Source organism: Mustela erminea, chromosome 1, assembly GCF_009829155.1.
Source record: "Mustela erminea isolate mMusErm1 chromosome 1, mMusErm1.Pri, whole genome shotgun sequence".
Lineage (NCBI taxonomy): Eukaryota > Metazoa > Chordata > Mammalia > Carnivora > Mustelidae > Mustela > Mustela erminea.
The window spans coordinates 174,280,028-174,300,604 of NC_045614.1; the positions used below are offsets into that span (position 1 = coordinate 174,280,028).

At 37.1% G+C, this 20,577-nt stretch overlaps 2 pseudogenes; one reads left to right on the forward strand and one right to left on the reverse strand.

The window, feature by feature from the left end:
- Positions 1-1,862: 1,862 nt before the first annotated feature.
- LOC116591622 lies at positions 1,863-6,434 on the reverse strand (annotated as a pseudogene).
- A 2,776-nt stretch (positions 6,435-9,210) lies between these two features.
- LOC116591627 lies at positions 9,211-20,296 on the forward strand (annotated as a pseudogene).
- The last annotated feature ends 281 nt before the right edge of the window (positions 20,297-20,577 follow it).

A 20,577-nucleotide genomic window follows, 5' to 3' on the forward strand; every position in this document is an offset into this window, starting at 1 on the left:
CAAATAAATAAATAAAATCTTAAAAAAAAAAGAGAGAGAGAGAGAGAGAATGAGTGATGCATTCTCACTTCATTTGAAATATTTGTGCTGTCAGTTTCATTTTCAATTTACATGTTTTGTAAATAGTTATTTACTAACTCATGGGTTTCAGCCACTGTGCTAAACAACACAAAAGATTGGAAGAGTACTAGGACTTCTAAAGTGTAATTTATGTATAAGCTAAAAGTAAGTATTACACAAGAGCATTTGTGACCTAAAAGAATAAAGGAAATATACAATACCTCAAACAATACCTCTTTGAGGTAATCTGGAAATACATCAAGGAAGCTGTAACATTTAAGATAGATCTTAAAGAAAGGACCCATTTCAATTATAAGTGAAGGTAGGTGCAATTCAGAAAGGATTCTTTGCAGAAAGACCTGTATCAACAGAACTGTGTACTTAAGAAGAAAGAGTCCAGAAGAATTTCAGTTAACTCATTTCAGCATAACACAGAATCCATTAGGAGTGTTTTAGGAGACTTCAGAGTGAAATCAAGGTTTTGGGGGGATGAATCTCATGTAATGCCAGGGAGAACAAGTGTATATATCCACAAACATACACAGATATTAAAGATGGGAATAAAATGACTTTAGGACTGAAGTCATTAACACTAGGGCAATTATAACTGCAAAAATTGTTTAAAACTAGTCAACAGAAGAGCATCAAAGTGACTCAGTCAGTTGGGTTTCTGACTCTTGATCTCACCTGAGATTTTGATCTCAGGGTCATTAGATCAGTCCCTGTGTTGGGTCCCACACTAGGTGTGGAGACTACTTTAAGACAACAACAACAACAATAACAACTACAGTAGCATCTGGGTGGCTCAGTTGGTTAGGCTCATTTGATTCTGCCGTTGGCTCAGATCATCATCCCAGAGTCCCGGATTATAGCCTTACATTGGGTTCCCTGCTGGGTGGAGAGTCCACTTCTCCCTCTGCCTATCTCTGCCACTCCTGTGTGCTCTCTCTTCCTAAAATAAATAAATAAAATCTTTAAAATTTACTTATAAAAACAACTTACTAATCAGCACATAGCAAATATAAATCTGCCAGGGTTATATACAATCTCTATAATATGTATGTAGGTATCTTTGTATATCATTCATTTTGTACATATACATATATGAGTACAATATGCATATAGATATATACAGTTCTAGGTACATATGCCATATATAATAATCTGGTAGATATGACAATCCATAAAAAGTTGCTGAAGTGGGATATTATTTAGTCAATGTTTTGGAAGTAAGAATATCAATAGGATGTAGAAGAAGCAAGAAAACTACAGCAAATGGCAGAAATGAGCAGTCTTAGTGTGAAGACCTCAGTTATAACAGTAGAATGGTGTAGGTAATCAGTGGTGAGAGAGGAAGGGCAGAGGTGAACCTAAAATCTGATCACTCATTATACTTTTTGGTCTCTGTTCACTCAAATACAACCCTGACTCCAATGTGGAATGAATGTAAGGTGAGTCATTGGGGTACATAGCTGTATGGTTGTCAGATATATCATATTCAAATTTTTTTTTAAAGTAACTACCCTATTTCAATGCTTAATACATTTATGAAGCCACATTGAAACACGCAATCATGTGAAATATTTTGTTTCCTTTTAAATTATCTTTACGTCATGAACACTTGATTAAGATTCCCTCTATTTTTGACTTCATATACATATATTTGTTTTGTAATCTCATCTTAAGTCATTTAAACATTAGGACAATTACAGCTGCAAAAAATGAACACTAATCAACACCTAGCAAGAATGAAATCTGTACAATTTGTCATTCTAGTGAAACGAGAAATAATAATGTGAATTCTAAGAATTTCTCTTCAATATTTTCCTCAAATAATCTATGACTTTCTTATTTCTCAAACTGTAGATAATTGGATTTAACAAGGGAATTATGATAGTGTAAAATAAAGAGTCCATCATATCTTGGTCTTCTGATTGTGTAGATACGGGGCACACATACATGTAGACAAGAGCACCGTAGTATAAGGAGACAGATAGGAGATGGGCTCCACAGGTAGAGAAGGCTTTCTTTATGCCTTGTAGAGACTTCTTTTTTAAGACTGTAGAGAGAACTAGTGTGTAGGAGATAAGAACTATCAGAATGGTGAACATTTGTATTGACCCAGCAAAAACAAATACTGTCAGATAATTGACAGAAGGGTCAGTGCAAGAAATCTTAAGTAATGGTATAATGTCACAGTAAAAGTGATGTATTATGATGGAATTGCAGAAGGTTAATCTGAATAAGAAATAAATATGAATTATGGCATGATGTAGGCCACATAAAGTGACAAAACTAACAAGCAGATGCACAGTGTCTTGGACATAATCACTGGATAATGTAATGGTTTGCAAAAGGCCAAATAGAGATCATATGCCATTGTTGCCAGCAGAAAGCATTCCACTGTTATACTTACTGCAAAGGAAAAAAATTGTATCATGCATTCTGAAAGAGATATCATTTTGATCTGCCAAAAAAGTTGACCAGCATCTTGGGGGATACTGTGGATGATATCTAAGCATCCACAAATGCCCAGCTCCCAAGAAATAAGTACATAGGGATGTGAAGCTGAGAGTCATCCCATATGAGAGCAATTAGGCCAGAACTTTAGGAACAAGGGGATTTGCCACTGCGGTTCATATGTGAATCCTGTGAGAATCAAATCTGTCAACAACGTTACATTTCCAAGTCCTTTTCTATGTTCCTTTTCCATATCCTCACTGGATAATGAGTTGCCTGAAATGAAATTTAGTAAATTGGAAAAAAGTCTCTCAGTTTATAACAAGAAAATATAGAAAGGAGAGTTGAAATAAAATTATGCACATTAGAACACCATCTCAATTTTGTTTATTGCCTCTCTATTGATTGGAAACTATTGTAAGATCTTTGAAATAAGTGGAATTATTTCAATTTTTAAAATGTGCAACCATGAACAGAATTGGAAAAATGGAGGACATTGTAGTACATCCTAAATTTATGGGACAGGATCTGCATAATTTGGAAATTTTATGTTTGGAATGTGGATGTAGGGTAAAGGGAAAAGAATCTTGAAGGGCTTCAGTAATAAAATGAGTTAAATGGCATATGGAGGATCATGAACATTTTTCATTAGGGAATAAGCATGCACTGAAACTAAGAGAAAAGAGTAGTAATGGTAGATTCTTTCTAAAATGAATATATGGAGGTGTAGGAAATAGACTGCAGAGAGTTTGAAATTAGGATCAGGAATATTAGTAAAAAAGTTACTACTACTCAATGTTCTCAAACGAGAACCTATAGAAAAATGTCAAATCTATATTTTGCATTAAATGTCCTCCAGATCACACATTCTGGGGAAAGTTTTATGCAAAATATAGATTTGAAGTTTCACTGTAGACATTGATTTAGTGAGTCAATTATTAAGGCTAATAATCTGCATTCTCTTTGAACTCGAAGTGAACCAAGCACATGTGACATGGCTAATCTGTGTGTGAAATGACATTGAGATTGGTGGGAAGATGAAGAGACAGAAGGAAAGTGTTCAGAAGATAGATGCAGTGCCTCTCTGACATATTACAGGGTTGGTCAGTGAAGAATAGAATCATCATTTGGCAACTGGGTAGATTTTCATCAAAATTTGATTGAGAAGTCAGATGTAGTGGCCAGTTTGTAGGCATCAGTGCTGTGTACTTTGTAGTTTGAGTCTACTGCAGATCATGAATTGAAAATCATTGGGTAGACTGAAGGCATAGTTATGTATGACCTATCTATTGGAGAATACATAAAGTGAAGAGAATGGTGAATAACTGAACTGACAATGTATACTAAAGTGAAGTGAAGTTATATATCTCCTTTAGATAGCCAAACTGATCCTCCTTTCTACCACATAATTTTGATGCTAGCAAACTCTAACACCCATTGTGGGACCCAAGAGTGCTATGGTTGGCTTTCCTAGCTCCCTGACATCTAAAGTGAGGGGACATGATGTAGGTTTGACAAATCTACATCACTCACCCTAGAGTTGAAATTTGGAATGAGGGAGGAAAAGGGACAAGGACAAAAGATAATCTGAATTGCAAAGACAGCCAAGGCACAATATGAAGGTTCCAGCAAATGCACCCTGCATCCACACCAGTGACTCTGTCCATGTGAACAGTGGAATTCTCACATAGCAGTGGTGACAACAGCCCTCATGGAGTCAATGTTGGAATATAATTTTTGCTATTGGCACATGACCATGCTTGCTTTTGTTCCTGCCCATTTTTTCTCAGAAGATTCCTTTAATTTCCCAGCATTTCCATGTAAGATTCCATTCCAAAAAATAATTTCTTGTTGAAACTAATAGTTCTGACTGGCAGAGAATAAAGACAAGGAGAGACCAGGAAAGGATACTGAGCAGATTGATCAAGATAAATGTCATGAACACAAAGAGAGGAAGATAGTCAAGAACATCAAAGAAAATTATGGTACCAATCACTAAAATAAATGCTCTGGCAGGATAAGGAGTGAACAACTGTGATTAAGCATGGAAACTGAGAGATGGCTTTAGTGAGACCAATTTCTGTCATGTGATGCAGTGGAGGCCAGAGCATAATGAGCAGTGAGTGGGAAACAACTGCACAACAGTGAGAAGGGAAGCAAGATTAAAATATTCCAAGAATTTGGACAAGAGTTGTTATAAGTCTACTGCGGGTGGACAAATAAAACATTTTTCCTTGATATTGCTTTATTAAAATTTTTCAAAAGAGAGAAATGGAGAGAAAGCCATAAAAAGAAGAAAGAAGACTGCATAAGAAGTTTGGGTGGGTGAAGATCACAAGATGCAGGAACAGAAATAAGCAGAGAATAATACATGCATGGTTAGTAAGTGTAGGAAAGACAAGCAGAAAAGAAAGATTAAGAATCTATCAGGGGTGGGCGCCTGGGTGGCTCAGTGGGTTAAGCCGCTGCCTTCGGCTCAGGTCATGATCTCAGGGTCCTGGGATCGAGTCCCGCATCGGGCTCTCTGCTCAGCAGGGAGCCTGCTTCCTCCTCTCTCTGCCTGCCTCTCTGCCTACTTGTGATCTCTGTCTGTCAAATAAATAAATAAAATCTTTAAAAAAAAAAAAAAAAGAATCTATCAGGGGTGACTGGGTGAGTCAGTGGTCTAAGAGGCAGACTTTCGATTTCACTTCAGGTCATGATCTCAGATTCCTGGGATTAAGCCACACATTGGACTATGCACTCAGTGGGGCATCTGCTTGAGGATTCTCTCTCTCTCTCTTTCACTCTGCCCTTTTACCTACTTGCACTCTCTCTCTCTCTCTCTCTTTTCCTAAAATAAAGAAATAAATCTTTAAAAGAAAAAAAGAATGTATCAGAGAAAGACTATAGACAACAAAAATGTAAAGGCCCAGGGTTTAGGGACAAATGTTTATTATAACCCTGGGTGTTGTTTAAAGTTGTCAACAATAGGAATCTTTTCTTTCCTTATTTTATTCCAATTTCCAAATTTATTTTTCTATGGAATATGTGTATGTAACAGATTTTCTGGTAAAATTTTACATCACAAACTTTGCTCATAAATATATTAGCACTGCCTGAAAGGTTTTTTAAAAGTTGCTTCACATTTGCTATAACAGTGATTAGGACTGACTTTTTTCTAGAAATCCTTATGGTTTTATTTGAGAAAACTTTTCTCTACCAGTGTTTCCAAAGAATAAAATTGTGTCAGAATGGAGTAGAATACAGGTGATATAAATAACAAAGCTACTAATTTCACATGATAAAGGTATTTTTATTGGAAAAAAAAACTCCTTTCTAGGCAATTCCAAATCACTAAATAATGAAAAAATCTCAAATTCAGTTTGTGTGGGTACTTATTAAGGTATAAATGCTGGAAAGAGAAGTGAAGAAGCACCTACTGCCTATTTCCTGCTACATGTATATAAATAGTCAATGAAATGCTTGTCAGAAGTGGGAGATAGGATAGAGTTAATACACAATTGACCTACATTAAATGTCTGAATGAGAAAATGTGATCAGTTAAATGTAATGGAGCTTTTAATCAGAATAAGCAAAAAGATTACTGATGTAGGAATCATTATGAAATGCTATTTAAATGTAGTTTAAATTGTTTAACACTCTAGTTCATGAATACTTATAAATTCCTTAGAGATATTTTAAGAAATAATAAAACATTGTTAAAGGAAGTAATTCAGTCTTACATCTATGTTGCTTACTAGAGGAGAGTCATTAAGATTTAATATGTAAATTATTCAGTATTTGTTTTCCATTACTCACCTGGCTTATTGGCTCTTGTAAACCCAATGTAAAATTATTATAAATGTAAGAGTATATCAAATTTATATATAAAGAATAACAAATATTATAGTAATCATTTCTGTCTTACCCATATCTTATAAGAAATTGAGAAAATTCTTTTGAAGTGTTAGGTTTTCTAAAGGAGATAAGAAATACAGTAGCACTGAAATGACCACAACATGTGTAGTAACTTCTCACACACTGATTCACTTTGGAGCTTCCTTTAAGAAGCTCAGGAGAATGTTGTTTATACCAATTTGTTTCAAGCACAAGAGTCAACCTGTTGTACAACTGTAAGCTTTTTGTCAGAATAAGAAGAAATGAAGAACTAAAATTCTCCCAATAGTACCTAAGGCTTCCCTTTAGGACAAAACTAAATTGTTCTTCTGTGCATTGTAAACTTGAACATGTGTGAAAAGTCCAGGTAACTCATAGGTCATTATAGACTCTGAAATCATAAACATCAAGTCATCATTGATATTATATTTTATGCCCCTATTTTCCACTATTAATGACACCTCTGACATACTTATACAAATTTTAATATATAAATGTTGATGCTCTGAGTGCTTTGATTAGTATGATCACATCTGAGCCAATCGTACATGATTTTAATGAGGCCAAAGTTCTGCATTCCTTTCAGGGGAAACTCAAATACAAAATGCAGGTCATGTTCCAGAACTACACTGAACTTCATACTTTCATTTGTAAATAGGTGAGAAATCTTACTTCACAGAGGTACAAAGGACCATAGTAGGAGGTGCTGTATATCAATGCTTCTCAAATATTAATGCCTGTGAATTTCCTAGGAATTTTCCTAAAATGCGTATTCTCTTTTGATTGGTCAGGGAGGATGTCCAAAGTCTTCATTAACAATGTGATGACCTGGACATTTGCCACCTTTAGGACCTTCCATCCTTGGAAGGCCTAGATGGTCTCAGAGCTAGATCATTGGAGAAGCACATAAAGAAAAGTGGTAAATGTAGCTGGCATCCAAAGAGAAGCAAGAGGAGCCAGATAGGATGAGAAAGACCAACATGGTTGGGCTCACATGGGGTCTGGAGGCTAGGTCAGGCCCTTTGTTCTTGTTCCCACTTTTAAGGACAACTAGTGAGATATTTTGAACATGGTGGTAAGGTGTTCATATTTACCTTTCAACATGAAGAGAGAAGTGACATAATGTTCACTCAGAAAATAATGACATTATATGTGTCAAAAGAGTACAATGTACAAATAGCAACATTTTCATTTAGGATCTAAAGAGGAGTAAAAGTGCTTAACCTCCACATGGGACTTGATGGCAGCTAGGGGGAAACAAAGGGCTTATATTTTGGTGGAGTCATAAATCATTTATTGTGTGCTTAGACTTTGCTTGTGAAAGCCAAAGAAAATGGGAGAAATAAACTACATAGATAAAATAGAAGCCCTGTCAAAACTCAGTAGGAGGGTGTGTAAGCAATATGTGTACCGGAAATTTCAACATAATCCAAATGTGAGTTAAAATTAATTCTTCTCAGGGCACCTGGGTGGCTCAGTGGGTTAAAGCCTCTGCCTTCAACTCTGGTCATGATCCCAGGGTCCTCGGATTGAGCCCTGCATTGGGCTCTCTGCTCAGCAGGGAGCCTGCTTCCTCCTCTCTCTCTCTGCCTCTGCCTACTTGTGATATCTGTCTGTCAAATAAATAATAAAATCTTTAAAAAAAAATAAATAAAATAATTTTTCTCTTCAATTTTGTGTATTTATCTCTCACCTCATATTGTGGTCCATCTATGGGTACAAAAGTCTATATTGTTGCTTTCAATATTAGAAGTCTTCTCAATTTTAGTTATTCTCTTAAAGATATTTATTTATTTATTTACTTAAGAAAGAGAGAGAGAGAGCACAGAGGAAGCATGAGAGGGAGAAGCAGACACCCCACTGAGCAAGAGCTGGATGCAGGACTCAATCCCAGGACCCTGACATCATGACCTTAGCAGAAGGCAGATGCTTAACCAACTGAGCCACGCAGGTGCCACTCAACTTTAGTTATTTTAAATGGTGAGCCGGTGTATCTCACTATAGTCATGTGTATTTTCCCAATGATGAATTTTGTTGAACATATTTTTGTGTCTCTGTTTGATATCTGCATATCTTGTTTAGAGAAGTGTCTACTGAAATATTTTCTATTTCTAAATTGAGATATATTTCTTATTTTTTAGCTTTTGAGATTCTCTTATATTCTGCTTATGAGGCTCTTATCAGATACATGATTTGCAAATATTTATTCAAGGACCTTGATCTTCTTTCCCTGCCATAAAATATCACATTTATTCCTTATGAAGCAGCAACTGTAGACCTATTGGTAGACACTTGTGTTGAGAAATATATTCAACAAAATTCGAGGCTCTTATATCTAGGTGAAATTTCTAGCAATCCAGCAATGGGTCATGGGGAGACATCTCTTCTAAGGTAAAGGATAAGTTGCTGCATCTGGCCCTCTTACAACCAAGAGAAAGGTAAAACACCTTTTGGGGTATGTGGATTTGGATCCAATGTCATCTTCATTTGGGTCTATTATACCAACCCACTTACCAAGTGTCCAGGAAAGCTATTAGTTTTAAGTGTGACTATGAACAGGAGAAGGATTTACAAAGGTGTTAACAGCTGTACAAAGTGCTCTACTCCTTGGGTCACATGATCCACCAAAACTAATGGTAGTTCAAGGCATAGTGGGAGATAAGGACACTTTTTGGGGACTTAGGCAGGCCTCTGTAGGCAAATCACAGCACAGGCCCCTAGGTTTAGAACTAAGCCATATTATCACTACAGACAATTACTCTCCAATTGAAAACCAGAAAGATGGAACTAGAAAAATCTAGAACTGGAAGGATGGATTTATCATTAACTGAAATGGGTAAGAGGGTGGTTTGAGGAGTAGCTTTGGCAAAGAAAATCAAAGTTCCTATTCATTTAGGTCTTTGTCTTCTCCTCCTTCCTAGTCTTCTTGCATATCTATTCTCATTCATTTTACTGCTCCAACTTTTCTTTTCCTTCCTTCTGCCCATGACTTTAAAGCCTACTGCTGAGAACTACTGGCATTCATTGAGCATCAGTGAATCCTGTGTGTCACTCAAGACCAAAGAGGTTGTTGTCATTTGGGAACATCTTTCTATATCACTTTTTATTTCAGAGAATAATTACTGAAAGAGATTTTTGTTAAAGATTTATAATTCAAACAACAATCAGTCATTGATATTTGTGTTGCAGATTTATTTGATGTAGTCACAAAGTGCATAAGTTTCACACTAAATGAGCAGTTCATGGAGAAATTTGTTGATCTTAGAAACCATAGTAGAGGGATTGATCTGCTTCAGACCTATGAGTACATTGATCTCAGCAGTACAGTTGGGGGAAAAAGGAAATAAATATGCTGGTTGTTGATCTCTGTTATTGACCCAGATGAGTCAGTACATTGCCTCAGCTTGGAATAAGTGGTATCCCAGTAAACTCTGTTCTGTTGATAATATACTTTAATGTTAGATAATAACTTACCAAATTGGAAATATGAAGTTGAAAGAAGCAGTGAACACATTGGATGAAGAATATACACATCCCCAAAATATGTCATTACTGGGCCATTTTAAAGAGTAAATTTTTATTTTATTTTTAACTTACAAAGAAATTTTACTTTCTGTTCCTTTTTTAAAATTTTTTAAATTTATTTTCAGTGTAACAGTATTCATTGTTTTTGCACCACACCCAGTGCTGCATGCAACCCATGCCCTCTCCAATACCCACCACCTGGTTCCCCCAACCTCTCACCCCAAGCCCCTTCAAACCCCTCAGATTGTTTTTCAGAGTCCATAGTCTCTCATGGTTCACCTCCCCTTCCAATTTCCCCCAACTCCCTTCTCCTCTCTAACTCCCCTTGTCCTCCATGCTATTTGTTATGCTCCACAAATAAGTGAAACCATATGATAATTGACTCTCTCTGCTTGACTTATTTCACTCAGCATAATCTCTTCCAGTCCCATCCATGTTTCAACAAAAGTTGGGTATTCATCCTTTCTGATGGAGGCATAATACTCCATAGTGTATTTGGACCACATCTTCCTTATCCATTCCTCCATTGAAGGGCATCTTGGTTCTTTCCACAGTTTGGCAACCGTGGCCATTGCTGCTATAAACATTGGGGTACAGATGGCCCTTCTTTTCACTACATCTGTATCTTTGGGGTAAATACCCAGGAGTGCAATGGCAGGGTCATAGGGAAGCTCTATTTTTAATTTCTTGAGGAATCTCCACACTGTTCTCCAAAGTGGCTGTACCAACTTGCATTCCCACCAACAGTGGAAGAGGGTTCCCCTTTCTCCACATCCTCTCCAACACATGTTATTTCCTGTATTCCTAATTTTGGCCATTCTAAGTGGTGTAAGGTGGTATCTTAAGGTGGTTTTAATTTGAGTCTCCCTGATGGCCAGTGATGATGAGCATTTTTTCATGTGTCTGATAGCCATTTGTATGTCTTGATTGAAGAAGTGTCTGTTCATATCTTCTGCCCATTTTTTTGATATGCTTGTCTGTTTTGTGTGTGTTGAGTTTGAGGAGTTCTTTATAGATCCTGGATATCAACCTTTTGTCTGTTGATAACAAGTAAATGGATCATGATCAGCAACTACTGAATCTTCTCTTCATATTCTTTTTTCCCCCCATTAGAACAGTGCACCTTGTAATAAGGTTTTTTCCCCTCCTCCCATCCCTCAGCGGCATCCAGGAAAAACAGTCAATTGAAGTTTGTGCCCATGAATTATTAAGATATTTCCAACTTCTCTGAGGTAAAGAGATTTATGTGATGAAACTAATAGCTTTGTTTTTAATTTTTAATTAACATATAATGCACTATTTGCTTCAGGAGTACAGGTCTGTGAATCAACAGTCTTATATGAATCACATACCTTCCCCAATATCCATAATCCAGCCACCTCATCCCTCTCCCACCACCATCCCCAGAAACCCTCACTTTGTTTCCTGAGATTAAGAGTCTTATGATTTTTCTCCCTCCCCAGTCGCATCTTATGTCATTTTTCCCCCTCTTCCACCTAGGACCCCTACCTTGCCTCTCAAATTCTGCACATCAGAAAGATCATATGATAATTGTCTTTCTCTGATTGACTTATTTGGCTTAGCATAGTACCCTCTAGTTCCATCCAGAACATTGCAAAAGGCAAGATTTTGTGGGGGTTTTTAATGACTGCATATTATTCCATTTTATACACACACACACACACACACACACACACACACACATCTTTATACATTCATCTGTTGATCTACACCTAGGTTCTTTTCATAGTTTTGCTGTTGTGGACATTGCTGCTATCATCATTCCTGTGCACGTGCCCCTTCAGTTCACTACATTTCAATCTTTAGGGTAAACAGCCAGTACTGTGATTGCTGGGCAATGAGGTAGCTCTATTTTCAACTTTTTCATGAATCTTCACACTGTTTTCCAGAGTGGCTGCATCAGCTTGCATTGCCACCAACAGTGTAGAAAGGTTCCCCTTTCTCTGCATCCTTGCCAACATCTGTCATTTCTTGACTTGTTAATTTTAACCATTCTGACTGGTGTGAGGTGGTATCTCATTGTGGTTTTGCTTTGTAGTTCCCTGATGCTGACCACTGTTGAGCACATTTTCATGTGTCTCTTGGCCATTTTGGATGTCTTCTTTGCCGAAATGTCTGTTCATGTTTTCTGCCCATTTCTTGATTGGATTATTTGTTCTTCGGGTGTTGAATTTGATAAGTCCTTTATAGATTTTGGATACTAGCCTTTTGTCTGATATGTCATTTGCAAATATCTTTCCCCATTCTGCCAGTTGTCCTTTGGTTTTGTTGACTGTTTCCTTTGCTGTGCAAAAGCTTTTGATCTTTTTTTTAAATTTATTTTTTATTTATTTTCAGCATAACAGTATTCATTATTTTTTCACCACACCCAGTGCTCTATGCAATCCACGTCCTCTATAATACCCACCACCTGGTTCCCCCAACCTCCCACCCCAAGCCCCTTCAAACCCCTCAGATTGTTTTTCAGAGTCCATAGTCTCTCATGGTTCATCTCCGCCTCCAATTTCCCGTAACTCCCTTCTCCTCTCTAACTCCCCATGTCCTCCATGCTATTTGTTATGCTCCACAAATAAGTGAAACCATATGATAATTGAATCTCTCTGCTTGACTTATTTCACTCAGCATAATCTCTTCCAGTCCCATCCATGTTGCTACAGAAGTTGGGTATTCATCCTTTCTGATGGAGGCATAATACTCCATAGTGTATATTTATAGCAACAATGGCCATGGTCGCCAAACTGTGGAAAGAACCAAGATGCCCTTCAACGGACGAATGGATAAGGAAAAGCTTTTGAACTTGATGAGGTCCCAATAGTTCATTTTTGCCTTTTCTTCCCTTGCCTTTGGCAATGTTTCTAGGAAGAGTTGCTGCAGTGGAGGTCGAAGAGGTTGCTTCCTGTGTTCTCCTCAAAGATTTTGATGGATTCCTGTCTCACATTGAGTCCTTCATCCATTTTTGAGTCTATTTTTGTGTGTGGTATAAGGAAGTGGTCCAGTTTCATAATTCTGCATGTGGCTGTCCAATTTTCCCAAGACCATTTGTTGAAGAGGCTGCCTTTTTTCCATTGGATATTGATTCTGGCTTTGTCAAAGATTAGTTGGCCATAGAGTTGATGGTCCAATTCTGGACTCTTTATTCTGTTACATTGATCTCTGTGTCTATTTTTATGCCAGTAGCATACTGTCTTGATGATGACAGCTTTGTAATAGAGTGTGAAGTATGAATTGTGATACTATCAATGTTGGCTTTCTTTTCAACATTCCTCTGGCTATTTGGGGTCTTTTCTGGTTCCATATAAATTTTAGGATTATTTATTCCATTTCTTTGGGGGGGAAAAGGTGGTATTTTGATAGGGATTGCATTACATGTGTAGATTGCTTTAGGTACCATGGACCTTTTCACAATATGTGTTCTTGCAATCCATGAGCATGGAATGTTTTTCCATTTCTTTGTGTCTCGCTCAATTTCTTTCATGAGTAATCTATAGAACAAGAAAGTTCTCAAGTACACAACCTAACCCTACACCTGAAGGAGCTGAAGAATAAATAGCAAAGAAAGCCCAAATCCTGAAGGACCTGGAGAAAGAACAGCAAAGAAAGTCTAAACCCAACAGCAAAGGAGGCCTCAACCTAAACCAGAAGTAATTAATATCAGAGTAGAAATCAATGAAATAGAAACCAAAAGAACAATAGAACAAATCAACGAAACTAGGAGCTGGTTCTTTGAAGGAATTAATAAGATTGATAACCCCCTGGCCAGACCTATCAAAAAGAAAAGAGAAAGGACCCAAATAAATAAATAAATAAAGTCATGAATGAAATAAATAAAGTCATGAATGAACAAGGAGAGAACACAACCAACACCAAAGAAATATAAACAATTATAAGAGCATATTATGAGCAACTATACACCAGAAAATTTGACAATCTGGAAGAAATGGATGCATACATAGAGACATATAAACTACCAAAACTGAACTAGAAAGAAACAGAAAACCTGAACAGACCCATAACCAGGAAGGAGATGGAAGCAGTCAACAAAAATCTCTAAACAAACAAGAGACCAGGGCCAGACGGTTTCCCAAGGGAATTCTACCAAAGATTTAAAGAAGAATTAAAAGCTATTATCCTGAGTCTGTTCCAAACAATATAAATGGAAGGGAAACTTCAAAACTCATTTTATGAGGCCAGCACTACCTTGATCCCAAAACCAGACAAAGACCCCGCCAAAAAGGAGAATTACAGACCAATATCCTTGAGGAACACTGATGTGAAAATTCTCACCAAAACTCTATCCAATAGGATCCAACAGCACATTTAAAGGATTATTCACCACAACCAAGTGAAATTTACTCCTGGACTGCAAGTTTGGTTCAACATCCACAAATCAGTGTGATGTAATACATTAACAAAAGAAAGAACAAGAATCATATGATCCTCTCAGTAGATGCTGAAAAATATTTGACAAAGTACAACATTCTTTCTTGATCAAAACTCTTCACAATGCAGGAATATGGGGTATATACCTCAATTTCATCAAAGTCATCTTTGAAAACCCACAACGAATATCATTCTCAATTGGGAAATACTGAGAGTTTTTCCCCTAAGGTCAGGAACACAGCAGGACTGTCCACTATCACTACTGCTACTCCAAATAGTACTAGAAGTCCTAGTTCAGCAATCAGACAACAAAAAGAAATAAAAGGCATCTGAGTCAGCAAATAAGAAGTCGAACTCTCACTCTTTGCAGATGATGTGATACTTCAATGTGGAAAACCCAAAAACGACACTCCAAAAGTGCTAGAATTCATACAGGAATTCAGTAAAAAGGGTCAAGATATAAAATCAATGCACAGCAATCAGTTGCATTTCTATACACCAACAGGAAGATGAAAGAAAGAGAAATTAAGAAATCAATCCCATTTACAATTGCACCTAAAGCTATAGGATACCTAGGAATAAACTTACCTAAAGAGGCAAAAAAATTTTTACTTATATAGGAAATTTAGATAAATAGTAAATTACTGGATTTGCGATAAACATTTCAGTAATCTGAGTTCAGATAGGGATATCTGAAAAATGTTGATTTCAAGCTCTATGTGAGTCAAAGTTCAGGGCTACGAAAAATGTTAATCTAGTCTTATGTAGTATTAACAAAAGTATAGTTATCAAAATAATGAATATATTTATTAGGAGCATTCCGTTCTTTGATGGTCAGACTACCTAGGAAATATTGTTTTCATATTTAGACCTAATATACAAGCCACAGAGACTTTCTGGAGCTTATGCATAGAATGACCATGTCACGAGAAGGAGTATTGAATAAATATGGCAAATAGAGTTGACCCTTGAATAATGTAAGGGCTAGGAGCACTGTCTCTTTCACTTGGTCAAAAATCCACGTGTAGCTTTTAACTCCCCCAAAGCATAACTACAAACAGCCCACTGTTGATCAGAAGCCTTACCAATAACATAAAATGGTCAATTGAGACATATTTTGTATATTATGAGTATTATATGCTGTATTCTTACATAAAGTAAGAGAAAAAAGAATGTTACTATGAAAATCATAAGGAATAGAATATACATTTACAGTACTGTTCTATTAAAAATCTGCATATATGTCAGCCTGTACACTTAAACCATGTTATTCAAGGTATTCAATTTTGTATTGCAAATATATAGGAAGAAGTTTATTATTGACAGAGTTTGAAGGGAAACTGGGGAAAAGACTTGTGTAGTTCCAAAAAATAAAATGAGCCCTAGAAAGTTGAATTTGGTTTAACGTTGATATTAAGACATTTCCAATAATTAAAATAATGTAAAAATGGGAGAGGTTGGTTTGTAAAGTCATCAGCTATAATCCCATGTTGTTGAGATATTTATGGTAATTAAAGCTGCCATTTATTGATTGCTGAGATCCTCTGTTTTATGCCTTATGTATATTCTTTCAATAAGTCTTTCACAATCACCATTCATTTACTTTTTATTCCTGTCTTGAAAACCTATAAGGATATAGACTTATTTGTATGTGGAGCCAGAAGGTTTTGCTTCAAATGCTGGATCTACCATTTACTGTGTTATCTTGTACAAGTTATTTGTACTTCTTGCCTCATTCCCTTCATTTATAAAATTTATAAATCCTTCATAGGGCTTTAGGGAGGATTAATACAAAGAGCATGTGCAGAACAGTGCCTAACAGAGTGAGCCTCGGTAATTGTTAACTGTTAGTGTCCTTTTACTTTTATCGGATAGCATCTGTCTGAACAAAGTGCTTTAAAGAAGAATCCCTGGTGCCTGGGTGGCTCAGTGGGTTAGAGCCTCTGCCTTTGTCTCAGATCATGATCCCAGGGTCCTGGGATCGAGCCCTGCATGGTGCTCTCTGCTCAGCAGGGAGCCTGCTTTCTCCTCTCTCTCTCTGCCTGCCTCTCTGCCTACGCGTAATTTCTGTCAAATACATGAATAAAATCTTTAAAAAAATAAAGAAGAATCCCCAATATTAATTTATTACTTTCTCACTATTTTTAAAAAAAAAGATTATAAAATTTATTTTAGAGAGAGAGAGAAGGAGAGAGATAACATAAGCAGGGGGAGTGGCAGAGGGAGAAAGAGAGAGAATTCTTTTGTTTTTAATCAATTTTTTATTTTTTTTTATAAACATATAATGTATTTTTAGCTCCAGGGGTACAGGTCTGTGAATCGCCAGGTTTACACACTTCACAGCACTCACCATAGCACATATCTTCCCAATGTCCATAACCCCACCACCCTCTCCCAACCCCCCTCCCCCCAGCAGCGATCAGTTTGTTTTGTGAGATTGTCTCTTATGGTTTGTCTCCCTCCCGAATCCATCTTCTTTCATTTATTCTTCTCCTACCCCCTTAACCCCCCATGTTGCATCTCCACTTCCTCATATCAGGGAGATCATATGATAGTTGTCTTTCTTTGATTGACTTATTTTGCTGAGCATAATATACTTGTTCCAACCACGTCATCGCAAATGGCAAGATTTCATTTCTTTTGATGGCTTCATAGTATTCCAGTGTGTGTGTGTGTGTGTGTGTGTGTATACCGTCTCTTCTTTATCCATTCATCTGTTGGTGGACATCTAGGTTATTTCCATAATTTGCCTATTTTGGATATTGCTGCTATAAACATTCTGGTGCATGTGTCCCTTCGGATCACTACATTTTATATCTTTAGGGTAAATACCCAGTAGGGCAATTGCTGGGTTGTAGGGTAGCTCTATTTTCAGCCTTTAGAGGAACCTCCATGCTGTTTTCCAGAGTGGTTGCACCAGCTTGCATTCCCACCAACAGTGTAGGAGGGTACCCCTTTCTCCGCATCCTCGCCAGCATCTGTCATTTCCTGGCTTGTTAATTTTAGGCATTCTGACTGGTGTGAGGTGGTATCTCATTGTGGTTTTGATTTGTATTTCCCTGGTGGTGAGTGATATGGAGCACTTTTTCATGTGTCTGTTGGCCATCTGGATGTCTTCTTTGCAGAAATGTCTGTTCATGTCCTCTGCCCATTTCTTGATTGGATTATTTCTTCTTTGGGCATTGAGTTTGCTAAGCTTTTTACATATTTTGGATACTAGTCCTTTATCTGATATGTCATTTGCAAATATCTTCTCCCATTCTGTCAGTTGTCTTTTGGTTATGTTAACTGTTTTCTTTGCTGTGCAAAAGCTTTTGATCTTGATGAAATTCCAATATTTCATTTTTGCCCTTGCTTCCCTTGCCTTTGGCAATGTTCTAGGAAGAAATTGCTGTGGCTGAGGTCGAAGAGGTTGCTGCTGTGTTCTCCTCAAGGATTTTGATGGATTCCTTTCTCACAATGAGGTCCTTCATCCATTTTGAGTCTATTTTTGTGTGTGGTGTAAGGAAATGGTCCAATTTCATTTTCCTGCATGTGGCTGTCAAATTTTCCCAACACGTTGAAGAGGCTGTCTTTTTTCCACCAGACATTCTTTCCTGCTTTGTTGAAGATTAGTTGACCATAGAGTTAAGGGTTTATTTCTGGGCTCTCTATTCTGTTCCATTGATCTATGTGTCTGTTTTTGTACCAGTACCATACTGTCTTGATGATGAAAGCTTTGTAATAGAGCTTGAAGTCCAAAATTGTGATGCCACCAATTTTGGCTTTCTTTTTCAATATCTCTTTGGCTATTCGAGGTCTTTTCTGGTTCCATATAAATTTTAGGATGATTTGTTCCATTTCTTTGGGAAAAAAAAATCGATGGTATTTTGATAGGGACTGCATTAAATGTGTAGATTGCTTTAGGTAGCATAGACATTTTCACAATATTTATTCTTCCAATCCAGGAGCATGGAAAATTTTTTCCATTTCCTTGTGTCTTCCTCAATTTCTTTCATGAGTACTTTATAGTTTTCTGAGTATAGATTCTTTGCCTCTTTGGTTAGGTTTATTCCTAGGTATCTTATGGTTTTGAGTGCAATTATAAATGGGATTGACTCCTTAATTTCTCTTTCTTCTGTCTTGTTGTTGGTGTAGAGAAATGCAACTGATTTCTGTGCATTGATTTTATATCTTGATACTTTACTGAGTTCCTGTATAAGTTCTAGCAGTTTTGGAGTGCAGTCATTTGGGTTTTCCACATATAGAATCATATCATCTGCAAAAAGTTATAGTTTGGCTTCTTCTTTGCCAATTTGGATGCCTTCAATTTCTTTTTGTTGTCTGATTGCTGAGATTAGGACTTCTAGTACTATGTTGAATAGCAGTGGTGATAATGGACATCCCTTTCATGTTCCTAACCTTAGCAGAAAAGCTTTGAGTTTTTCTCCATTGAGAATGATATTTGTGGTGGGTTTTTCATAGATGGCTTTGATAATATTGAGATATGTGTCCTCTATCCCTACACATTAAAGAGTTTTGATCAGGAAGGGATGCTGTACTTTTTCAAATGCTTTTTTAGCATCTGTTGAGAGTATCATATGGTTCTTGTTCTTTCTTTTATTTATTTTTTTAAAGATTTTATTTATTTATTTGACTGATGGATATCACAAGTAGGCAGAGAGAGCGGTGGAAGCAGGCTCCCTGCTCAACAGAGAGCCCGACGTGGGGCTTGATCCCAGGACTCTGGGATCATGAACTGAGCCGAAGGCAGAGGTTTTAACCCACTGAGCCACCCAGGCATCCCTCTTCTTTCTTTTATTAATGTATTGTATCACATTGGTTAAGAGAGAGACTCTTAAGCAGGCTCCCTGCTGAGCATGGAACCAGCACAGGACTCTTTCTCAGGACCCTGAGATCACCACATGAGCAGAAACCAAGAGTGAGATGCTCATCCAACTGCACCATGAAGGGGCCCTTCCTTTCTCACTTTTTGAGAAAAGATCTAATTAGCCCATGAAACTGTCACTGTGAAAAAACTGTCTGAAATTGTGGTAATATATCTTTTTTTTTTCTGTTTTTCAAAATCAGATCTTTGACCCTTTTCAAAATCAGATCTTCAGCCTTGCCAGTTCCTTTCACCTTTTTTGTCTAGATTTAATGTGCTTTGGAGCTGTGATTGGATTTTGTGCTTGCATTTGCCAGAGTTTGTATCCCGCCATTGCCACAGGCATTCTCCATCTCCTTGCAGGTTAGTCTTGTCATTATACATAACTTTTATCTTCTTCCTGTTTCTGTAGAGACAGAGAGTCATAATCCTTTTTTTTTTAATTTTTTATTTCTTTTCAGCGTAACAGTATTCATTGTTTTTGCACCATACCCAGTGCTCCATGCAATCCGTGCCCTCCCTAATACCCACCACCTGGTTCCCACAACCTCTCACCCCCAACCCCTTCAAAACCCTCAGATTGTTTTTCAGAGTCCATAGTGTCTCATGGTTCACCTCCCCTCCCAATTTCCCTAAACTCCCTTCTCCTCTCCATCTCCCCTTGTCCTCCATGTTATTTGTTATAATTCTTAAACAATCCCATATTGTTGCCCTGTCATGTTGCCTGAAATCTCTTACTATGCTCTTATCTAGTTAAGTTTTGTTTTCCTCTAAGGTCTGTGTACACTGGGCTCACTGAGTTATGTTGCTGGAACTGAGCTACTCCACCAGAAGCTAGAGCTGCCTGAGAATGTGTCTGGTGAATCTGGATGGTTCTTCTGCCTGGCTTGTGTCTCAGTTCACTTACAGTTCATGGCTTCTGATCTCTTCATCTGGGTTGCTCATACCAACAGGAAAGAGTAAACCTTAATGAAAGCATTTCATGTGGAATGGGTGAGAAGCTGCCTGCTTTGCAATTGCCATTTTTGTTATTTCTCAATATTAATATTTCCCTTTGTCTCCCCGCCTGCATTGTTTTTAATTTAATTTTTTTCTTTGTGGATATTCCATTTTATCCTGAAAATCCATTCTATTTATTCAGAAATTTGTTTCTTAATACCACTAAAACTTATATGGATTATTCTGAATTTGAGTCCATCTTTTAAACAAACTGATCTGGGTTTAGAGTCCAGACAGCAAGAAATGGGTAAACACTTGCCACACATTTGTGAAAGAAAACCGATAGTGGGAAATTAATCCAAACACATCTACTGAAGTCTGTTAGACTTTTCAGTAAATAACTATCTGTTGAACTAGAAACCCTTTAGTGTCTCTGAGAAACCTCT